The 23,810-nt window shown below is 62.9% G+C and overlaps 1 long non-coding RNA gene across 2 annotated transcripts; it reads right to left on the minus strand.

The window, feature by feature from the left end:
• Positions 1-5,750: 5,750 nt before the first annotated feature.
• On the minus strand, positions 5,751-22,073 carry LOC140903853 (uncharacterized). Of its 2 annotated transcripts, none has more exons than XR_012156349.2 (3): positions 21,991-22,073; positions 16,942-17,067; positions 5,751-5,836 (listed from the first exon to the last, which is right to left on the minus strand). It is a non-coding gene; the product is annotated as an uncharacterized LOC140903853 (long non-coding RNA). The 2 variants fall into 2 exon arrangements; XR_012156350.2 differs by having other exon boundaries at positions 11,904-17,067.
• Between the last annotated feature and the right edge of the window lie 1,737 nt (positions 22,074-23,810).

The raw sequence follows: 23,810 nt of genomic DNA on the forward strand, positions 1-23,810 counted from the left end.
GACCCTGCAGGTGGATCCCTGTGCAGGTGCGGGGCCCCAAGCCGTTGGTTTGGCGCGACAAAGGCAAAATCTGATGGCTGGTGTCTGAAGGAGGGAATGTGGCCCTGTGGGACAGACAGTCCTGCTGCCCCTCGCCCCCTCGCCACCTGGGGCTGCATGACAGGAGCCCCCCCCTCCCTGCCTCAAGCGCAGCTAATGAACTGGGGCGCTCGGGGCTGATTCACAGCCCCCCTGCCGCGTTGGCTGCACACGGGGAGCGGAGCTCCCCACCTGCCCAAACCTGCAGCCAGGAGGAGGGACGGGGAAGCCTGTGAGGGCGGAAGGTGCTGGGGGGATCTGGGGCCTGTGGATTCAGGGTGCACATGGAAAATGCCAGTCTCCAGCCTGTACTTGGAGCCTGGGGGTCTCTCCCCACGAAGGGCGGTGGGTGGGGGGCTCTCTAGTCCATGGTGGGTGGTGGGCTGAGGGTAGCAGGGGCCACACGAGGAGGGTAGCAGGGGAGGGTTCCAGCCTCCGGCTCATGCCGAGAGGCAATGGGAGGAGCTCCGATCTTTCCCCGAATGTGGGGGGTACATGCGCGGGGTGTGTTTTCCTGGCGGGGGGGGGGGGGGGGGTCCTGTGACCCAGCCCAGACAAGTCCCAGATTTCCCACCACTCAGGTTCCTCTCAGCAGCATGGGTTTGAATCCGGGCCCGTCTCACGAGCGCCGGTCCCAGAGCAGCGATGCTACAAACGAGCCCTCGGCTCCCAGCCCCAGCTCAGGCAGAGCCAAGTTTTCTGGGTGGGAATTTCCTTCCTTCTGAGACGCCCCTTGGTGCTGAGGGAGGTGCTGTCTCCTGGGGCGGGATCTGGGGTCTGCTCGCCACAATGCTCATGGCTGGGGAGTTGTGAGCCCCGTAGGGGCTTCTCCAGCCGGCATGGAGAGTCCCATATGCAGGGACCCAGGCTGCTCTCTGTCCGTGCCCACGGTGCCCTACGTCCCCGGGCTGGCTGGCAGCTGCGACCGGTCTGGCTCCCTTCCCAGCTCTGCCATAAACACGGTTGGGTGAAGGTAGCAAGGAGGCCCATGCAGGGGAAGACTTGAATAATTTATGCTGGTGCTTTAATAATGGACGAGCATTTGCCGGTGCACGTGGGAACCTTCACGGGCAGGGGGACGCAAGCACAACGGGAGGGTCCCATGGGGCAGATCTGACTGGCAGACGCAAGCAAATCCCCATGGGACAATGAACAATGGGTCAGCGCCCAGCCCAGAGCCGGACACACAGACCCTTCCACCCTGCCAGCATTCCCTCATCCTGACTCTCAGTTCAGGGAAACGGGCCCTAGGAACCCACCCAGCGACGATGCTGGATTGATTCCTGCCCTTCGCCCCCAGCTGTTCTTTGGCAGAGTCCCGCCACTTCAAGAATTAATGCTCTGAACCCAAGAGAAACCGAGGCACAAGGCAACCTAGCAAAGTGACTTGGCCACCAAGGGAACCTAGGACTTCTAGCCCACCCCTGCAACCCCTAGCCCCAGCTCCCCTCCCCCAGCCAGAAATAGAACCCAGGCATCCTGGCTCACAGCTCCTTTGCTCCAACCATCAGACCATCACGGGACTTGCTAGGTTCAGTGAGTGTCTGTGAAGCCCTTTTCCAGGAGTGAGCCTCCCTGCTGGGCACAGACCAAACAGCCAGACCCCTTCCCCCCACCAGGGTGCAGGGAGCCCCCCAGGGCGGATCCACAGCCAAATGCCCAGCGGGTTTGTGTTCATGGCCAGGGGCAGCTGGGCTGAGGCTCCTTGCAGCAGAGCAGGAGACGCGGCCTCTGCCTAATCCCCCACCTGGGGATTTGCTCCCCGGTTTAGGTCCCACAATCAGATTACATGGGTCTCCTTCCGATGGCAGCTTAATGGGCCAGGACGCGGGATCAAGGAGAGGAGCCAGCACGCCCCGCCCAGCACACATGGACTGACCGGGGTGGGGGAGTCGGAGACACGCGGGCAGCCATGCCCCTTGGTCTGGGGTGTCCCAGAGGGGAGGGACTGCTGCCATCTGCCCAAGGTCCCTTCCCGGAGCTGGCCCAGTGGGACTGGGCAAATTTGGCTAAATTCTCAGTGGCCCATTTATACGCCCTCCCCACCCCACACCTAGACCTCCTCCCCTCTCCCATCTACAGTCCCTGCCCTGCCCCCATAACTCCCTCCCTGTCAGGACCCCCCCCCCGGCTCTAATCTGCCCCCTCCCCTCTTGCTCTCACAACACATGGACAATAATCACAAACGAATCAGAACTAATCCTGTCTGTGCCCCACACCGAACCTCTGACCCCAAAGCCCCCAGAGAGGGGGAGCCACCTGGCCCCATGGTGCTTCCCTTCCTGGCCCCCCCAGCTTCACCAGTCCCAAGGGGTCAAAGGGCACAAGTCTCCCCCCCGCCCCCAGAATGGGGGCTCTGTGAACGTGCGTCCTGGTCCCCGGGTTCCAGCTCCTCTATGCGTGGGCTGCTCCAGGACTCCAGCAGCTGGGGGTCCCCTCGAAGGCAGCAGAGCTGGGGGGTCCCCCTGCAGGAAGTGGAGCTGGGGGTCCCCCAGAGAGCTGCAGAGCTGGAGGACCCCCCTGAAGGCGGCAGAGCTGGGGGGTCCCCCTGCAGGAAGTGGAGCTGGGGGTCCCCCAGAGACTGCGGAGCTGGAGGACCCCCCTGAAGGCGGCAGAGCTGGGGGGTCCCCCTGCAGGAAGTGGAGCTGGGGGTCCCCCAGAGAGCTGCGGAGCTGGAGGACCCCCCTGAAGGCGGCAGAGCTGGGGGTCCCCCTGCGGGCAGCGGGGGTGGGACAGCACACACCTAGCGGCTTGGTCCAGCTCCCACTGGCTCAGCCCATGGGGCAGCGACACTGGGTGGGGAACCAGGCCCCTGAACCTGTGCCCAGAATGTCACTGGAGTGGGTGCAGGGTGTGGGGCCCGCACAGCAGCCAGGCGCCCCATGAGGGGCAAGACACATTTGACACCAGCTGGTAATGGCCTGGGTCCCATGGGGAGGCCTGATCCTAGAGGGAAAGGCCACCAGCCCCTGCCTAACGGGGGGCAGAGGGAGCTGGGGGTGCACCCCAGAGGCTCCTCCAAACCGTCCTTGCTGTCCCCTCCCGAGGAGCCCCTCACTGTAAACCCCCCTCACTAGCCCCCTGATCCCATCCGGCAGCGCAGGGGTCCCTGAGAGAGGACGGAGGCTGCAGCCTGGAAATCCCCGCACTGCACCCATGCAACCTAATTAGCTGCAATTAACTCCCGCTCTGCTCTTGTCTCCTGGACACAGGGGGGGGGGGGGGGAGCTGCCCCATAGCCCTGCGGGGGGCTGGCCCAGGAAGGGGCACCAGCTAGCCCCCCCCAGCCCTGCTCCTTGCCCTGGCTCAGGGCCCCTAGCCCCTTCCCCCTGCACCCCCAATGGGACCCCAGTACCCAGCTCCCCCCACGTCCCCTCGCTGGCCCCCAGGGGCGCCCCACGACACTCACGGAAGTACTTCAGGGTCTCCTCAATCTGCTGGGGCGTCAGGGGGGTGGGCGCCTCGGGGGCCAGCAGGGGCGTGCGCAGCCAGTCGTCGTGTTCGTACCCGAAGAGGGTGTCAGCCCGCAGGGTGTAATGGGGCAGCTGCTCCCCCAGCAGGCTGATGATCTCCACCTCGGGGACGTTGCCACAGCTACACAGGTCTGGGGGGAGAGGAACGGGGCTCAGTGAGGCGGGGAGGGGAGCTGGGTGGGAGGACTGGGCTAGAAGGAGGGACAGCCATGGGGTGAATTCAGAGGCACTGGCAGGGCTGTGGGGCGCAGGGAGCCCAGGACTGGGATAGCAGGCAGCTGTGGGAGTGGGAAGCACAGGCAGATCTGTGGGGTGGGGGGTTCTCAAAGCTTGGGGGGAGCCCAGGGCTGGGCTAGCAGGGGCTGCGGGTCGGGAGTGAGGGGCACCTGCGGAGCTGCGGGGGGTACCCGGGGCTGGGCTAGCAGGGGCTGCGGGTCGGGAGTGAGGGGCACCGGCGGGGCTGCGGGTCGGGAGTGAGGGGCACCGGCGGAGCTGCGGGGGGTACCCGGGGCTGGGCTAGCAGGGGCTGCGGGTCGGGAGTGAGGGGCACCGGCAGGGCTGGGGGGCCCAGGGCTGGGCTAGCAGGGGCTGCAGGTCGGGAGTGAGGGGCACCGGCGGAGCTGCGGGGGGTACCCGGGGCTGGGCTAGCAGGGGCTGCGGGTCGGGAGTGAGGGGCACCGGCAGGGCTGGGGGGCCCAGGGCTGGGCTAGCAGGGGCTGCAGGTCGGGAGTGAGGGGCACCGGCGGAGCTGCGGGGGGTACCCGGGGCTGGGCTAGCAGGGGCTGCGGGTCGGGAGTGAGGGGCACCGGCAGGGCTGGGGGGCCCAGGGCTGGGCTAGCAGGGGCTGCGGGTCGGGAGTGAGGGGCACCGGCGGAGCTGCGGGGGGTACCCGGGGCTGGGCTAGCAGGGGCTGCGGGTCGGGAGTGAGGGGCACCGGCAGGGCTGGGCTAGCAGGGGCCGCACAGAGAGTTGAGGTGACTTCCCCAAGTCCCAGAGGGAGTTGTTGACCCAGAGGGGCCCAGGTCACTGTGATTAACCATTTATATTCCGGCAGCAGCCAGAGGCCCCGGTCAGGCCCCAGGGCGCAGGCACCCGCTCGGAGAGCAACAGTCCGTGTTCGGGGACCACAAGACCCTTCCACCTCCTGTCTCTTTGCTCGGGTCCCCCCCGAGGGCTGGTTCCCACCGCGTCAGTGTCGCTGTCATTCGGGGATTCATTGTGTTTCTTCTCAGCCCGCTGGCTCAGTTCACATGGGGCCTCTGACCAGCTGAGGACAACGACTTCCAGTTCCCGCCCAGGGCGAGATCAGAGCCCGCAACCCCTAGAGGGGACAGGTCCTGGGTCCCCATCCCCGCCCCCCAGAGCCAGGCAGTCCCCCGTCCTGGGGCAGATGGGAGCCTGCGACCCCTACAGGGGACAGGTCCTGGGTCCCCCCAGAGCCAGGCAGTCCCCCGTCCTGAGGCAGATGGGAGCCGGTGCCCCCTCAATTGCCCGACTGCCCTGAGTCCATCTGGCTTCTGCCTTTCTTTGGCTGTGGGCGCACAGGACGAGCGGCCCCTGGAGGCCGGGCGCGGAGCGTGTCAGGACTGAGCCCCAGACTCCCCGGACCCCACGTTCCCGAGTCACAGCCCTGCCGCTCTGGGAAAGGTCCTGCCGCCACCTGCTGGCCACAGCCCGGGCAGCGAAGAAAATCTCCAAGGGGAAGTGTGGGGGGGAGAGGCAGGACAGCAGCCTGGCCAGGCCCAGGGCATGCTCTGGGGTCACCTGCCCCTGGGTGCCCATCTCCCTGACAGGCTGCTGGGCCTGGGATGGCAGCAGGGGTGGCCAGTGGCGCTCGGGTCCTTCCCGTGAGGCACGCCGGACAGGGTCCCCCACAGGCAGAAGGCCCCTCAGTGCCCTGGAGGGTGGGGTCCCCACTGTGAACTCTGCAGCCCTTGGACCCACCCCCGCTCAGCCCCCCGATAGGCCAACCCCTGGATGGTTACCCCAGGTCCCAGCTGTACCCACCGGTGATGGTGGTGGCATCGTGGTATCTGCCCACAGCCGATCCCTTCGGCCCCTGGCCGGCATGGTGCAGGGTGGCTGCTGGTGAGTCCCAGCTGAGGTGGGAGTGGCGGGCGGGTGGGCTTTGGCCTGAGGGTGTCTCACGTGGGCCCGAGGCGTCCAGTTTGACCGGCCTTATGGGGGGCACCCAGCTGCCATGTGGGGAGCGTGGCACCACCCCCTGCTTCAGGAAGCAGCGACAGGGACTGGGCCAGTCCCAAGGTCCCGTCTCCGTCCCACACCTAGGGAGAAAGCGCTGGGCATTAGGGCGAGCCATGGGGGGCAGGGAGTGGAACCCACGTCCTGGCCACCAGCTTGGGACACACGTGTCTCTGTGTTGCTCCCACAGCCCTGGCATCCCCAGACGGGCAGCATTGGGCCAGGCAGCTGGAAACCCACGAGCCGGGCATGCCCCAGGAGTGACGCCCCCCTCCAGAGCCAGGGCCCAGGGCTCCTGCACACCCTGGGAGCTGCCTCTGGGCACGGCCACCTTTCCCGCCTGGGCACCGGGCCAAGGTTCCCACTGGGATCTGGCAGAGGCTGAGGGTGGGGCTGGCGGGGGCCTTACAGGGCGGCCCGGGCAGCCTCGTCATCAGCCTGGGGGGATCAGAGACGGTTTCATCTGGAGGTGAGGGGAGATGGCGCTGGGGGGCCATGCCCCCCATGGCACTGGTAGAATGGCAGTGAGGAGATGGATTGGCCACCAGAGGGCGCCAGGGGCTGCAGGCTCAGCGAGGGGGGCAGAGCAGGTGGTTTGAAGAGCCGGAGCGAGGAGCCGGGTTAGATACCAGGGTGCAGCCTGCGTGTCGCCTTGGTAACCCCCAGCCCGCAGCCCCCTGCTAGCCCAGCCCTGGGCCCCCTGGCCCTGCCGGTGCCCCTCACTCCCGACCCACAGCCCTCTGCTACCCCAGCCCTGGGCTCCCCTCGGCTCTGCCGGTGCCCCTCACTCCCGACCCACAGCCCCTGCTAGCCCAGCCCTGGGCCCCCCAGCCCTGCCGGTGCCCCTCACTCCCGACCCGCAGCCCTCTGCTACCCCAGCCCTGGGCTCCCCCCAGCTCCGCCGGTGCCCCTCACTCCCGACCCGCAGCCCTCTGCTACCCCAGCCCTGGGCTCCCCCCAGCTCCGCCGGTGCCCCTCACTCCCGACCCGCAGCCCTCTGCTACCCCAGCCCTGGGCTCCCCCCGGCTCCGCCAGTGCCCCTCACTCCCGACCCGCAGCCCCCTGCTACCCCAGCCCTGGGCTCCCCCCAGCCCTGCAGGTGCCCCTCACTCCCGAACCGCAGCCCCCTGCCCAGGCCATTAGTTGCCAGAAGACAGAGTGTCGGCCATTTATGTACACTGACCCTTTGCTTTGCAACAATTACACCCCGTTATCCCACCACCTAGAGACTTAAGAACTGCATAGGGGAAACTGAGGCACCCCTACACTCTGTCTCCTGGCAACTGATGGCCTAGGCCCTTCCCCCCTGCAAGGTGAGAGCTAAAGGGTTGGAGAACAAAGGAATCCGGTGACCTCCTGGCCCGGGAAAGGGACAAAGCCCAGAGCAGAAGGGTCTGGAGAGAGTTTCAGTTTGGGGCTGGCTGGGACACGGAGTGAAGGGCAGACGGGGTTGTCTGGCTCACTGCCCCCCAGAATGGACCCACCTGAGGGATCCTGTTCTCTGCACTTACAAGCTCTGAGTTAGACCATGTTCCTGTCATCTCATAAACCTTCTGTTTTACTGGCTGGCTGAGAGTCAGGTCTGACTGCGGAGTTGGGGGGGCAGGACCCTCTGGCTTCCCCAGGACCCCGCCTGGGCCGACTGGCTGTGGGAAATGCACGGAGGGGCAGAGGAGGCTGAATGCTCCGAGGTCAGACCAAGGAAGGGGGAAGCCGGGTGAGCTGTGTGTCCTGCAGACAGGCTGCTCACAGGAAGGAGACTTCCCCAGAGTCCTGCCTGGCTTTATGGGGAGCAGTTCCAGAGCATCGCCCGGGGACTCCGTGACAGCTCCCTCCTGGCTCTGCCAGTGCCCCTCACTCCCAACCCGCAGCCCCCCCAGTGCCCCTCACTCCCAACCCGCAGCCCCCCCAGTGCCCCTCACTCCTGACCCACAGCCCCCCCAGTGCTCCTCACTCCCGACCCACAGCCCCTGCTCTCCCAGCCCTGCGCTCTCCCCCCATATGGGGTCACAGCTCTGCAGAAACCTCTCATTTCCCATCCTCGTGCGAGTGTTCCCATTCTTGTTCATCACAATAACCTTTGGTGTTTTTTCACCCCATCACATCCAGAGGGTGGATGTCTCCCAAGTGCTCTGCCACCCCACATGGGCTGCGGAGCCAGGGGGGCCACCCGGGCCATGATCCTCACCCACCACTTTCTGGCCTGGTCAAACCTGAGCAGCACTGTGACCCCGTGTGCCAGGTCACACTGCCACTCACACTTGGGGGAGTGGGTGTAGGGGCTCCTGGGCTGGGGGACGGTCAGGTTGCTGGTGCGGGAGGGGGGCTGAGAGGGGAAGAGGAGGTTCAGGGGGCAAATCCGTACCCCCCACTTTCAATGATGCTCCGCAGCTCCTGCACCTCCATACACACAGTAGCACCGAAAAGCAGCCACCTCTGGGGTGGGGTGGAGCAGTCAGGCAGAGAAACACTGCACGGGGAGGGGCCACTTAGGCCAAGGCTGCTGGGGCAGAAGCCAAGTCAGCTCCAAGATGCTGCGGGATCTTTTATTGCTTATACAGCACTTTCCGTCGACAAACTCATCCCCCCAGGGATGGACCCGTCTCATTATCCCCGGGATACAGACAGGGAAACTGAGGTATGACCTGGGGCCAGGACTTGTGGCAGAGCCAGGATAACAGGTCCTGGACTCACACCACACCTAAGGTCTCATCTGGAAGCCCGTCTCCTCGCTTGACAGGATCTAGGGAGGCCATGTGCAGCCACACAGCTGCCTAGGAGGCCCCGAAGGGGTTAAATTAACCCTCATGGTTATTCAAATCGTTAAACTACCTCAGCCCAGATCCTAGCAACGGAGCCAGGAACGCAGGGCCCAGGGCTCAGGCAGGACGTGCTTTGCCTGCTGCCCTGGGTTATTATTTAACTCTGGGAAGGGGCGGGGGGGGGGGGGTCATTGGGATCCTGCTGCCTGGAGCCAGCTGGGGCTGGGTTGCTGGAGCTGAGAATATCTGACTCCAAACACAAACCCCATTCAAGAGGGGTGTTGGGAGGGGAGCAGTCAGGGGGATGGGGGGCAAATTTCAATTTGCATTAAAGTCTCTTTGTCACGGCGTCCCCGGACGATGCTCTGGAACTGCTCCCCATGAAGCCAGGCAGGACTCTGGGGCAGTCTCCTCTCGGGGAGCAGCCTGTCTGCAGGACACACAGCTCACCCGGCTTCCACCTTCCTGGGTCTGACCTCGGAGCATTCAGCCTCCTCTGCCCCTCCGTGCGCTTTCCCCAGCGAGTCCACCCAGGCAGGGTCCTGGGGAAGCCAGAGGGTCCTGCCCCCCAACTCCGCAGTCAGACGGGACTCTCAGCCAGACAGTAAAACAGAGGTTTATTAGACGACAGGAACATGGTCTAACACAGAGCTTGTAGGTGCAGAGAACGGGACCCCTCAGCTGGGTCCATTTTGGGGGGCAGTGAGCCAGACAACCCCGTCTGCCCTTCACTCCATGTCTCCAGCCAGCCCCCAACTGAAACTCTCTCCAGCCCCTCCTCCCCTGGGCTTTGTTCCTTTCCCGGGCCAGGTGGTCACCTGATTCCTTTGTTCTCCAGCCCTTTAGCTCTCACCTTGCAGGGGGGAAGGGCCAGGCCAGCAGTTGCCAGGAAACAGGGTGTCCACCATTCTCTGTGTCCAGACCCCTGCACACACCTGCCCTCTAGGGCTCTGCAATGATCATACACCCTTACCCCACCCCCTAGAGACTTAAGAACTGCATAGGGGAAACTGAGGCACCCCCACACTATTCAGAGGAACCATTAAGAACAGTCCCACTTCGTCACATCTCTCCCCCCTTCGAGATCGAACTGAGCGGGATCACTTTAGCCGGTGACCTGGGGAAGTTCGAAGCCACCAACGTTCCCATGGATGCCCCAGCATCTCTCCCGTTCCTTGGTAGGAGTTACACCAGGCCCTTCCAGTTTCACGCCCTCCCTTAGGTCGGGGGTGGTCGATAGCACTCGCAGGCCGCATGTGGGAAGGTTTATGCAGTCCGTGCCCTTTGGCCACCCCAAAACCCCAGGGGGTCAAACTGGGATTGGGTCTTCTCCCCAACAAGCTGGCCAAACACAGCCACTTGGTCATAGGACTGTTTAACTTTCTTAACAGCTTTCACTTCATCTGAGACCTTCTCAAAGCTATCCACACTGGATCTTTCAACAGGAAAGTCAGCGGATCCATTCACCACAGAAAATTCCTGGCTGTAAGGAACTGAAACTTTCTTGATTAAATCACTTTCACACCCTTCAGTTGCAGTAAACTGCTTGCAAAGACTCCATGAGGATTCCTTTCCCTAGGGCTTTTCTATGCAACAATTCACCCCTCACAGAAATTCTGCTCTTACCCTCTTTACCTAGGGCTTGCTCTAGAGGAACACTTTCCTGAGCAACAACAGACTCTTTCTGGGTCTCCCTTACATCCAGAATTACCTCTGGCCCATCCAGTGGATTCCTACACAATCCCCTTTCAGGCAAACTCACAGACTTCCTAGATAAAAGGTCAGAAGCATTCTCCTGCCCTTTGCCACACACAAGTTCAGGAATCTTTTCCTCCTTGCTACAGGTTTCCACACCCTCAGTAGGTAACACAATCACATCACCTTCATGCTCTCCTTGTGCCCTGGCTAGGATCTCACCCTGATTAGACAGAGTTGCTCCACCCTTTCCAACAACACACTAGCAACAGGCAAAATACAAGCACCAGAATTGTCTGGTCTCTGGGATTTTACATAGACACAAACGGGATGCAACCTAGTTACAGGGCCATTCTCCCGAGCAGACCCAAACTTAGGACCCTTCCCTTCCTGGGCTTTAGCTGAATCCAGAACCAGCTCTGGGACAACTGCACGACCCTCAACCATCACAGCCTGAAAGGCCCCTTCTGTCTGCTTCACAGACCAAGAGGAGCCAGACACACTTTCTCCTTTCCCAGACACACAGCTTGGGATCTCTTTCCCCTTGTCCCAGCACACAAGGCTGGTCACAGACAACTGCTTGGAGATCAGGGTAGTTCCCTCCATAGGCAAGTCAATACCCCTGACAGACATGGGCACATTTCCTTCCCTGTCACAGTTCTCCACCCAGCTAACAGGTAAGGTCCAGGGACACTCATCTTCCACTCTCCTCGCCTTCCCACACTGCTGACTAGACACAGCCATCAGCTCACAAGGCTGCCTAGGTTCATCCAGACTTTCCTTACCCAGCACCTTGCCACTCCCCACAGATCCCCTGCCCTGCCTGTGTCTCCCCCCCACTCAGCTTGGGTCTCAACTCCCACTGTGCTCAGCGCTGCCCTTGCTGTCCCAGTGGGGGTAGGCAGCGAGCTCCCTGCTTTCCTCACTGCATCAGAGCCAGCGTGAGCCCCCTCTCCGGTTTGCAAGGGGGCGGGGAGCCCCAGGGGTCTGGTTACAGGCAGGCAGGTAGCCTGAGCCCAGCAGCTCCTCCCTGCTGCCAGCCAGGTCATCTGCATTTTCACTGACCATTTCCCTCTCCGCCGATTGGTTCCCTGGATTCAAATTCAAACCCTTGGCAGTTACCGGAGCAGGGCCTGGATCCTGTCCCAAAGAGACACAGTCACCCCACAACAGGGTTTTGCAGCTGGTATCCTGGAGAACCCCAACGACCAGCCAGCCTGACCCCTCCTGGGTCTGCACAGGGATCTGGGCCATAGGCAGGGCGAGGGGGTTCGTCCCTGGGACCCTCACCCAGCCCCTCAGCATCTGAGGCTGCACCACCCAGGGTCTGACAACAGTTCTCTCCGTCCCAGGATCTCGCCACCCCAGGAATGTCTCCCCATTGACCGTCACCTTCCGCTCCCACTGGGGGTCCAAGGGCCTGGCCCCAGGAAACTCCACACAGACATATAGGTTGGGACCAGGAGTGGGAGCCTGTCCACCTCCCCACCCATCTGGCTGACGGAGTCTGTGGCCTTGGGACCCAGCAACGGAGCTAGACACCGGGGCTTTTCCGCAGGTCCCCCTGGTTCAAATCTCCAGCCTGCTCAAAGGCAGTGAGGTGGGCATCCACCCCCCCCTCCTTAACTAGGGGCAGCAATTTAGTCTCAAAGTTCCCTGTAGAACTGGCCCCCCGGGATCTATCCCCACTCACCCCGGGGAGGTCCCCTAGGCCTCTCCGCTCCCCCACCGCCAGTTCATGCTGCTGCTGCTTCTGCAGCTCTTTCTCCGGCTCTCGCTGTCTCTCACAGTCCTCTTGCTCTCTCGGACTCAGCTCCAATCCCGTCCGTCTCCGATCCCCAGATGGGGAACCCGATTGTGAAGACCCTCGTCTGGTCGGGGACAGGAGTCTTGGGGATGCCTGGCTACTATTCCAGCTGCTCCCAGATCCTGCTATAGCCCCATTTGGGGTCAGGAATCTGTTCCTTAGAGCGGTCATCCTCCTCCAGCTGCACGGTTAACTGTGCTTTGGTGAACTTCCCAATGTGTAACCCTCTCTTTCTGCACAGGGTTACAATGTGCTTCTTAAGGAGATGGTGACAGGCCGTCACTCCGCTCTTCCCAAGTTGTTGTGGACTCACAGGCCCGTGTGTTCTCAGCTCCCCACGGTTTCCAGGGAGAACCCCTAGTGTGCCAGCCCTTCTCGAGGTCACCACCTCTTTGCCAGGGTCGAGCTGCAGACTCCTCCGCCCCTGGGACCGCTCACTGCAATCCCCAGGGGAACCCTGTTACTGCACAGTCCTTCTTGCTGGTCACACACTCCCAGGGGTTAACCGCCCCCCGAAACCGCTCCTCTCTGAGCCTTCAGCATGCCTGCTCCTCGTCAGTCCCCCTTCGTTTTACTGCTCCCCAGTCACTTACTGAGAAAGCGCCATCCATGGGGTGCAGTACATCCCACCCCTACCACCAGGTGTCACGGAGTCCCCGGGCGATGCTCTGGAACTGCTCCCCATGAAGCCAGGCAGGACTCTGGAGAAGTCTCCTTTCTGGGAGCAGCCTGTCTGCAGGACACACAGCTCACCCGGCTTCCACCTTCCTGGGTCTGACCTCGGAGCATTCAGCATCCTCTGCCCCTCCGTGCGCTTCCCACAGTGAGTCCGCCCAGGTGGGGTCCTGGGGAAGCCAGAGGGTCCTGCCCCCAACTCCGCAGTCAGACGGGACTCTCAGCCAGCCAGTAAAACAGAAGGTTTATTAGACGACAGGGACATGGTCTAACACAGAGCTTGTAGGTGCAGAGAACAGGACTCCTGAGCCGGGTCCATTTTGGGGGGCGGTGAGCCAGACAACCACGTCTGCACTTCACTCCATGTCCCAGCCAGCCCCAAACTGAAACCCCCTCCAGCCCCCCCTCCTCTGGGCTTTGTCCCTGTCCCGGGCCAGGAGGTCACCTGATTCCTTTGTTCTCCAACCCTTGAAGGGCCCAGGCCATCAGTTGCCAGGAAACAGGGTGTTGGCCACTCTCTGTGTCCAGACCCCTGCACACACCTGCCCTCTAGGGCTCTGCAATGATCATGCACCCTTACGCCACCAACTAGATATTTAAGAACTGCATAGGGGAAACTGAGGCACCCCCACACTATTCAAAGGAAACATTAAGAACATTCCCACTTCGTCACACTCTTCATTTAATCAGAACCTGATAAATCCCCGCCCAGAGTCTTGAGAGACAGAACCTGATTCTCCTGTTACAGCAGCATAGATCTGGAGAGACACCAGCATCGAACGGGAGTAAGGAGGACAGAGCCCAGCTCCTACTGCAGGAGTTTGTAAAACACATCTTGTATCCACCTCATGGGCTGTTCAGCATAGAGGGTAACAGTCTACTACTGCTGCCCAGATAAAGGAGCTGCCCCTTTAGCTCCAGCGGTGCTGAAGGACCCAGGTCCATACGGAGCGGGAGGCTGTTGCTAACCCAGGGATCCCAGCCTGGGCTGCCTGCTGTTTCCCAGCCCAGCACACAGGGACTTCCCAGATGAACAATGGTTCCCTCCCCATCAAAGCGCTAGACCTGAGACAGCACCCAGGGCTACCCCACAGCCTAGGTGCACCTGAACCTGCTGGCAGAGCCAGCCCCTCGCAGGCGTTAATGGGACCCAATTTCCTCCCACCGCCCCAGCTGCACATCAGGAGCGTCCTGGGCACAGGAAGGGCCCTGCAGGGCTGAGCTGGGCTCTGGGACCAAAGGGGCAGCGGTGTGGGGCTGCCAGGCTCCAAACCCCTTTCCCAGGATGCTGCATGAGCTAGGACTTGTCTCACTCTGGTGGGCAAGGCAGGGGGGTTGGTTCTTCAGGGACCGGAAGGAGCCTGGGATTTGCAGCTGCAGGTGTGTGTTTCTCACCAGCTCCATTTGTCCGGGTCAAGCCCGGTCTGGCCTTCCCCACTCAGGCTGCGAAATGCCCCGAGGGGGCCAGATCCCCTGTGAGGCCCCGTGTGCTGCCCTCAGGCATCCCTCTCCCAGGAGAGCCCTGATTTACACACAGGGAAACTGAGGCAGGGAGGGGCTATGCCCTTCTCAAAGTCCACCAGCCAGTCAGTGGTAGAACTGGGACTAGAACCCAGAAGTCCTGACTTCCCCACCCCCGTTCTTACCGCTGGATGCTGCTCCTCTCCCAGAGCTGGGAACAGAACCCAGGAGCCCTGACTCCAGGCTCCCTCTTGCTCTACCCACTAGTCCCGACTGCCTGAAGGAACGCTGATTCTATCCCTGCATCCCGGGGAAGGATGGCTGTGAAGAGCCGGGCCCCGCCCTAGCGGGAGTAAAGTCCAGCCGGCTGTACTTTTCCCGGCACTTCAGGATGGGCACCTGCCAGGTCACGCGGGGAGACACGCAGGGCCAAGGCAGGGCGGCTCCCCCAACACACCATCTGCTGCCATAAAGGGACCACGGGAGGGTCAGTAAAAGCACGCAGCCTCCCGCCCTCAAGGCCTCCCTGGCACAGAGCAGCGGGCTGAGCCTGCCCCCACTGCTGCCCCACTGCTGCCCCACACCCGCTCCACACGTCGGGGCCAGGGACCTGCCCAAGGCTCTGCAGCAGCTTCACCCACTTCTGGCCACCAAGGGGCAGGCCACGCAGGACCTGTCAGGATTGGGGTCCCCCCCGCCCAGGGAATCGGGGCCAAGTCACACGGAACCGGCTGCCTTCACAGCGCCCACACGGCCTGAGCAGGGACTGTCAGCGGAGGAGCTCCCCTCGCACAAAAGGACAGCCGGCAAGGAGGGAGGGGAGCACAGGATGGCTAAGGGGGGGCTGCCAATTTCAGAGTGTGGGGCCATCCCCTCCCCAGCCCCCATTCAGAAATCCTGCACAGAAGCCTAGTGGTTAGAGCAAGGCAGGGTGGAAGGCAGGACTCCTGGGCTCTGGGAGGGGAGCAGGGGCTAGTGGGGGTGGGGGCACCTTGGCGACCCGGACTCCTGGGTTTCATTCTCCAGGACTCCACTGCGTGCCACTGTAAAATCTGCTTCCCTTCTCGTGCCTTGGCTTCCCAGGCTGGGAGCGGGGTCAGTGGGTGGGGACAGGGGAGCCCCCTGGGAAACTCCCAGCCAAAGGGGGTGGGGGTGGGGGGCGATTCCTGGGCCTGTCCAGGAGACGCGCCCGTCCCTCTGGGAGCCCTGCGGGGTCGAGCTGCTTCGGGATCCCCGACAGCTGGGGCTAGTGGGGGAGGGGCGGGAGCTATTCCTAGCCTCCCCCCTGGCCCCCCGGCCCTGCACCTGCTGACACCACTGAGCTAACTCCTCCAGGGCGAGCCTGTGCGATCTGTCCTCGCCTGAGCACCGGGGTTCGCTGGCAGGAGCAGCGAACGGCCAGCGGTGGCAGGGGATGTAAAGCATTTCCTCCTGCAGCACGTCCGCCTGGCCCAGCTGCCGGTGCGTTTGCCAAGCCCACGACTGCCGCGTAATAAACGGCCCGCGACTTCCCCTGCGCCTTGTGACTGAGCCATGGGAACCGGGCCGGCTCTTCCCGGCAGAGCTGCCCTGACGTCAGCTCTCCTCACGGCTTCATCTTCCCTTCCAAGGGACCCTAGCACATCCCTGGCGGGTTGGCAACCTGGCTGCTCTCGGACGCACTGCTGTGGGCCTGCGAGCGCCCTGGGACCGGGCACGCCCCCTGAGGAACCTGCAGAGGGGGCCCCTGAACCCCAGAATGCTGAGCACCCCCCATTTCAGCACAGCAATGGCCGCAGCAGCTGCCCAGGCCCCTGAGAAGCCGGCCCGATACCCTGAACTTGGCTCCGGGTCCAGGGCCTGGCAGTGGATTCTGAAGGAGACACTGGGGTGGGGTTCTCGGGACGGCGATTTTTGCTGCCATCAAACCCTGACTTAGATCTTTGTCCAACCCGTCAGACCCCAGCCCACTCGGTAACACTTCCAGGCTACGCCGGGGTCTGCTGGCGGGACGGGTAAGGCACCAGAATAGCGGGACTGGGAAGCTGGCTGGGGTGGGGGCTCCCGGCTCCTGCCTGCTCCAGGCTGTGGTTGCTACCCTGGGTCAGGGCCTGAGCCAGCTGGGTCCCCGGGGCTCCTGAGGAAGAACTTCCCGATGCTGAGGGGCAGCGAGGGACAGGACAGGAGTATGACCCTGCCCAGGGCCTGGGTGGACTAGACGGTCTCTGGGGCACGTCCATCTCCATCATGACGGCGCTGAGACAACTGCCTTGGCGGGAGGAAGTGCCCTGGGCCTGGCAGCTGGGCAAACTGCCTCCCATGGTGGGCTCCTCTTGGCCTCGCTGCCTCCGGGGCGCCCACTCCCCCTGGCCCTCGCTGGGTCCACTGCCGTGGGGGCCCATTGCTCCAGCCAGTCCGTGGTGTCATCGGGGCCCAGTGGCTGGTGGGGAAGTTGGCCAGGAGCTGGCGGGATGCTGCACACAAAGCACCGCATGCCCGCTGCAGAGCTAGGCAGGAGCCTCCTGCTTCCCCGGCACAGGGCCAAGGGGGGCCGCTGCATGATGCCCCCTTGAAGCGCACGGGCTGGGTGCAGGCTCAGACAGTGCCCACTTGGAGGGCAGGGCTAACGCTCTGGCCCAGGCCCCAGGGGATCCCAGTGCGGCACAGGGCTCAGGCCCCCAGGGGAAAGGAGACGCTGCAGGGACGGAGCATCACCCATCCGTCTACCAGCCCTCCCCCCACGCCTTTCTCTCTCCCAGGGGTGAGCCCAGAAGCCGCCTTCCCACCCTGGTTTCCCGTGGAGACAGACCGTGCGGTTCAGAGGCCGGCGGCTCCGGGGTCCGGCTGGCGGCACTGTCCTGGCTCCCAGGTCGGCCAGATCTGGAGGGGGAGCGGGTTCGTGAGTCAGCACGCTCACAGCTCCTTGGCCTGGCTCCTGCAGACAGATTAACGCAGCCTGAGAACGGGACCCTGCTCTGACGCACTGACAGCAGCTCCAATCGAGCCCCGAGCCCTCAGCTACCTCGGCACGGAGGGTGCAACCCATAGGGGCTCCCAGGGCGTCTGGGGCCAAGCAGGGCAGCTCTGGTGCTTCCATCCCTCCCCTCCAGAGAGCAGCCTGGGCCACGGAGATCTGCATGGGGCATGTCTAGACCCACCACAGGGGGTACTGCAGGATCACAGGGTGCTCCCTGCCCCAGCTGGCCCCAGGCACGATAGCCCGGCCTTGGGGATTGAACCTGGGTCTCTTGTACAGTCCTCTCTGTGCCACTTTCACTTCCAGCCCTGCCCTCTCTCTCCTCCAGATGACTTCCTAGCACCCCTGAGATCCGAGCCAAGCAGCCCTCACATGGGCATTGTCTTTGCCAGCCCCTGTGACTCCCCGGCTCAGAGCCAACCACGCCCAGAACAAACACACCACAGAGCGGCCTGGGCAGGAGGGTGAACGCTGGCTGAGTGCAGAGGCCTGCGGGGAGGGTCCCCTTTACTGGGATACCTGTTTGGTCAGAGGTTACAGCAGCTGGCAGGGGACTCCCGGGTTCTATCCATGGGTGTGAGGGGGGAGTGGTGTCTAATGGTTAGAGCAGGGGGGCTGGGAGTCAGGACTCCAGGGTTCTGTCCCTGGGTCTGGCAGGGGAGTGGGGACTGGTGGTTAGAGTAGGGGGGCTGGGAGCCCGGACTCCTGGGTTCTACTCCCAGCCAGCACTGACTCACTGTCTGACCTTGGCCAAGTCCCATTCCCTCTACCTGCTGACTGTCAAATCAGGCGATGGTGCTGCCCGACCGGCGGGGGCTGCAAGGCTCCCTGTAAAGCGGTGTGAGAGTCCCAGGCCGTACCAGGCTAGAGATGGGCCACCAGGGGCGGGGGGGCACAAGCCAGGAGCCCCAAACGATGGCACGTGTCCAGCAGGAGGCAAGATGGAGCAGGCAGACAGAGCCTTGGGGGCATGTCTGACCCCAGCTCCTCCCAGCCACCCCTGCTGGTCTGGGAATGGCCGTGCTAGGAGGGGCCATGACAGCTTGGGCCCCCTCGGAAGGCGCCGGCTGCTGTTTCAGACTGCGGCTGCTGGACTATTTATTCCCCGCAGCTGCTGCTGGAGCCTGAGGCTCGCCCTGGGAGCGGGCTGGGGGCAGCCAGCTTGCAGCTGCCCACATCTGATGGTGTCAGAAGGGGGCTGGGCAGGAGATCCGGGGACAGGCTGGGCTCGCTGGGAGAGGGGGAAGCAGAACGGAAGGGCGGCAGTGGGTACAGGTAGCCAGGAGCAGTGGCCATTGCCGAGAGGAGCCCGGACAGGAGCAGAGCGTGCTGAGGAGATGGCAGGCCCCGGCTCGCCCGTTCCCCAAGCCAGACGCTGCCTCACTCCTGGGGACTGTACAGGTGGCTGGAGCCTGGGTGGGGCCGCAAGCGGCAGGTCCTGGCAGGCTGCAGCCGGCTCCACGCGCCAAGGAGAGGCACCAGCTCCCCAGGGCAGGGCTGATGGGGCCAGGACAGCTGCAGATTGGTGCCGCTCCTGGACGCAGGGGCCAGAAGAGCCCCCCAGATGCCAGGAAGAGGCTCACAGGGCACCCCAGGGACCCCTCTAGCTGGTGAAGGGGCAGCACCGGCAGGAGGGGTCCCTGGGGAGCCTCATCTGGCCCAGCTCAGCTAGGAGGGTGGGAGCGGAGATGCTCCCACTTGAGCCCCATGGGGGACACTGGGCCTGGGGCTGCTGTTTGAAGCCAGGCAGCCCCATTGCTCCTCCTTCCAGGGCATTATGAAACGGGCCATTACTAGACACCCAACCAGAGCCTTGGCATGGACACCAGCGCACACGGCTCACCGGGGGAATCTCAGGCCCAGGGCAAGCTACACACTCAACTCCAGGCATCGCCACCTGCCCCGTGGGGAGAAGCCGAGGTGATGGCTGGGCCACGTACAGAACGTCACTCAGGGCAGGCCCAGCCATCGCCTCCCATCTTCCCCCAGCACAGCTGGGAGGCACCAGGCCAAAGGGGATATTTGGAACCCGCCTGGCAATGTACTTCCTGCAGTGGCTTATGGGGCTGTAAAGTGGGTGAAGCCAAACCAGCCAGAGCCAGGGCATTTGCATGGGCAGGGATGAGTCAAGCCCGCAGTGGGCAGGGCAGGCCTGGTGTCTGCATCCCTGCTGTGTGCCTGGGCACCACCACCACAGTAACGGCTAACGCTCACTAGCCACAGCAGGGCTGTGCCCGCGGGCAGAGAAGCCCAGACCCCAAGCTTTTCCCAGCAGTGGTTTCTCGCCACACTCCCCGAGTCCCCCACTGGACATCATGTCCCATCCCTCCTGCTCCTCTGACCCGCCTGAGCTGGGGGTCAGGCCCACACGCCCCCCGTGACTCACCTTTCACTGGCACTCTAAGCCAGATGCCTGCGCAGAGTGGCACATGGGTAGATATAACCCAACCCGCACCCTGTACACTGTGGTCTGGAGCACGGATGGATAAGCCAAGTGCTCAGCTGTCCAGGTTTCGCCCTGGGTCACTGCAAATTTGAGCGGAGACGCTGAGGCAAAGCCTCAGGGATCTCAATGCCCAGGCAGGATGAGAATGGGCACTTGTGGTACCAGGAAGCCGCGGGGCTTCAAAACCAAGTCTCAGACCCACCCCGGCCATACGCCGCTCCCTGCCTGACCGTGAGAGCGGGCCACACAAATCAACAGTGTCTCCTGCCAAAAACATTCAAACCCATTTTTTTTATTAAAAATGCTTCAACTAAATTCTCTGGGTTTGAACCCCCCCAAAATCGAAACAAAACAAAGTTTCATCTCGCCGGGCGATTTTTGGTTTGGTTCCAATTTCAGATTCTAGGGGCAGGAGAAAAGCCCCTTCCTCACCAACTCTTCACCTTTTCCCAGTAAAAAAAAGTACGGGGGGGGGCAAATATCTGAACATCAGGAACAGAAACAGAACAAAAATATTAATGAGACTAAGCGAAAACTTTCATTTTGTTTAATTTCTGATCCCCCCCCCAAAAAAAATTTTTTTGCACCATTTTTGTTGCACCATTGCAACAAAACTATTTTTCAACAGGGAAACCCAGACCTTGCCACCCGCTCTTCTAGTGGCCTCAGAATAGCTGATTGGCAACTTCTGCCTTCCTGGTTCCTCTTTGTCCTCTGCTCAGGAGTCTGACTGTCCTGGGATGAGGGAGGCACGTAGGACACGGCTCGTGACACGCTGAGGACTGATCACAGCCTTGCACACCAAGATGCAATCGACAAGGGGACAAAGTTATCTCAGCCCAGCCGAGTGTGGGGGCATGTCGGGTTTTCATAGATTCACAGCATATAAGGCCAGGAGGGACCATTAGATCAGCTAGTCTGACCTGCACATCCCAGGCCTTCAAACTTCAGCCAGTTCCCCCTGCACTGAGCCCAGTGACTTGTTTCTGGCTAAAGCCCCCCTCTTCCAGAAAGTCGCCAGTCTGGGTCTGCAGACCCCAGGAGATGGGGAACCCATCAGTGCCCTGGAGAGCTTGTTCCAGTGGTTCCTCATCCGCCCTGCTCACAACATGAGCCTGAGGGGCCCAGGGTATTTGCCAGACCACCTGTGGCCCCTCTAACATGAGCCTTGTTTCTAATTTCTCTGACTTCACTTTCCCGCTGCTGGGCCCTATGCTGGATTCCAAATCCCTTTGGATCTGGTATTTTCTGCCCAGGAAGGTACTTACACCGTACACCAGGCCGGGTGTGTATGGCTGTGCAGGTCTCTCTGCCCCGCATTTCCTTCAGCCCTGGAACCCTTGTGGCTCCTTTCTCCACCTTGTCAGGCCCTTGGGAACCCCAGCACTGGGCGCAGGATCGGGGATGGCCTCACCCGTGGGGGACAGAGCGGCCACATCCGCTCACTCCTCCCCCGTCTGCACCCCCGAGCATCGCACCAGCCCCTTGGGCCACCGCTTCTCCTGCTGAGCGTCTTGTCTGGAGGGCCCAGGGGCTGCCCTTCCCCCCACGCACTCCAGCTCTGCTCGGTCAATCGGGGGCCAGCCAAGACCCCCCATCAGCAGCCCCCAAAAGGCCGCAGATCTCAGCCCCCGCAACTCTGGGGCACGTTGCAGGATGGCTCCCCGGCTGCTGTTCCTCCGCGCTGGGCCAGCCAACGGGAGGTTTCAAGCCAATGGGACCCGGGCGCCCAACTCCCTTGGGCGCCTTTGGGGAGCCCAGCCGGGAACGCCGCGGCGCTGCTCCGACGGAGCCCGGGCAAACCCGCATCCCCGGCACAGCTCGTGTCCCGGCGCCAGCGAAGCGCGAAACCCATTAAATCCCGCCGGCTAATCCGCGCCGGCCGGTCCCTGCAGGGAGCGCAACGTCCCCGAGCCGGCCGGGACCCCGCTCCCGCGGAGAGCCGCGGGACCCCCCGGGCGGACAATCGCAGGGCCAGCGAGGGGTCCCCTGGGCAGCCCAGACCCCGCTTCTCCGACCCGGGACCGGGGCAGCCGGGGAGACCGCGGGGGGCTGGCCGGGCTCGGCGAGCAGAACCGGGAGCCTTGGGGGAGCCCCCCGGGGGCTCAATGTCCCTCCCACCCCCCAGCCGCCACCGCTGCGGTTCGCGTCTCCACGGACGCAGCGCGCCCGGAGCCCAGCCCTGCCCGCAGCGGGGCTCGGGGGGGCTCTGCAGGGGGCTGCAGCGGGGCTCGCGGGGGGGCTCTGCAGGGCGCTCTACATGGGGCTGCAGCGGGGGGCTCGGCAGGGGGCCGCAGCGGGGTTCGCGGGGGGCTGGGCAGGGGGCTGCAGCGGGGCTCGCCGGGGGCTGGGCAGGGGGCTGCAGCGGGGGGGGCTCGGCAGGGGGCCGCAGCGGGGTTCGCGGGGGGCTGGGCAGGGGGCTGGGTCGGACTCACTCTGTCTCCTGCCGCGGACCGGCCGGCGGCTCCAAGCTGCATTTAACAAGGAAGCAAATGAAACTTACACATGCCTCCCCCCCCTTGATCTGTTACCGAGCCGCTCCTACAGCAGGTGGGGGGGACCGCAGGGCCTGCTGGGAGTTGTAGTCCAGGGGTCCCCCAAAGTTGCCTCTCCAGGAGGCTCTTTGGCGAGGAAGCGGGACTCCATTTCCCAGGGCGCCTTGGCGCACAGCCCCAGCGCCTCCGAGGACGGGCCCGGAGTTTGCCGCCCAGCCTGGGAGCGACAAGGAAGAGCAGGGCTGGGAGCTGGCAGGGGTGATATGGGCGGTGCCATCCCTCCCCCGGCGGACCAAGACTTTGATCCCCCTTTGGACTGGAGAAAAACCTCCTAAACCTACCCTTGGTGCAGAGTGGCCCATTCCCCGTGCCGCCGGCCGGCCTCACACCGGTGCCAAGTGGGCGTCAAAGCCCTGGCAGGGCCGGATCCAGTGTGGCCCTGCACGCTAGGCCGTTTTCCAGGGAGCCCCCCGTTTAGGCACCTACGGGGCAGGTTTGCCCAGTGCTCGGCAGCGGGACACAGCCACATTCCCCTGAGAACCGGCCTCCCGCCCCCCTGAACTGGGCCCCCGCTGGGGGCGCTGAGCCCTTGGGAAAAAGGTCGGCCCCTGTGCCATCATTTCTACCAGCGCCCAGAGAAGGCCAAACGCAGCCAGCCCGAACCACGAGCACGCGGCCCTCCCTTCGCACGCTGGCACCCGGAGCAAGCCGCTGGCCAGCGAGGCCCTGGGTGAGACGGAGATCTGACTCTCCAGGTGCCAGTCCATCCTTGGCAACGTTCCCCAGCGCATCCTGTCCCTGCGTGGGCATTACAGACCGCGGAGCATGGTGCTCCTCCAGCATCCTCACCGCTGTGCTGTGACCATGTGATCGCACCTTTGGAAGGGGAACCGTCGTCAGATGCACCCAATGACCATGGTTACTGACAGTCCCCAGACGGATAAGGAATCCTGGAGCCCAAGATAGGCAGGGGAACGAGCTCGCCCATTGCTGGGAAGCAGCTGTCTCTGGGTAGGCTGCAGCAGGTGTGTAGCAGCTCCCAGGAACGCTGCGGGACAGCAAGCAGAACATAAGCGCAGCCAGACTGGGTCAGACCAAGGGTCCATCTAGCCCAGCGTCCTGTCTTCTGACAATGGCCAGTGTCAGGTGCCCCGGAGGGAATGAACAGAACAGGGAATCATCAAGTGATCCATCCCCTGTTGCCCATTCCCAGCTCCTGGCAAACAGAGGCTAGGGACACCATCCCTGCCCAGCCTGGCTAATCGCCATTGATGGACCTATCCTCCATGAATTTATCTAGTTCTTTCTGAACCCAGCTATAGTCTTGGCCTTCACAACATCCTCTGGCAAAGTGTTCCACGGGTTGACTGTGTGTTGTGTGTAGAAATACTTCCTTGTGTTTGTTTTAAACCTGCTGCCTGTTAATTTCATAGAGTGACCCCTAGTTCTTGTGTTATGAGAAGTAGTAAACAACACTTCCTTATGTACTTTCTCCATACCAGTCATGACTGTATAGACCTCAGTCATATCTCCCCTTAGCCGTCTCCTTTCCAAGCTGAAAGTCACAGTCTTGTTCATCTCTCCTCCTACAGAAAGTAAAACACTCAGCTAGACCCAATTTAAACAGCAAAGGGGAAGGAGGCGAAAGCCTCTCTCCTCCCCCAGACAGACACCTGATGGGTGGAGTCTCCAACACAGACCTAGAGGGAAGTGAGCTCCTGTCAGTCACACCTTGGCAGACCCCCAACGCTGGGCCAAGG

The sequence above is a fragment of the Lepidochelys kempii genome, chromosome 27 (assembly GCF_965140285.1).
Source record: "Lepidochelys kempii isolate rLepKem1 chromosome 27, rLepKem1.hap1, whole genome shotgun sequence".
Taxonomy (NCBI): domain Eukaryota; kingdom Metazoa; phylum Chordata; order Testudines; family Cheloniidae; genus Lepidochelys; species Lepidochelys kempii.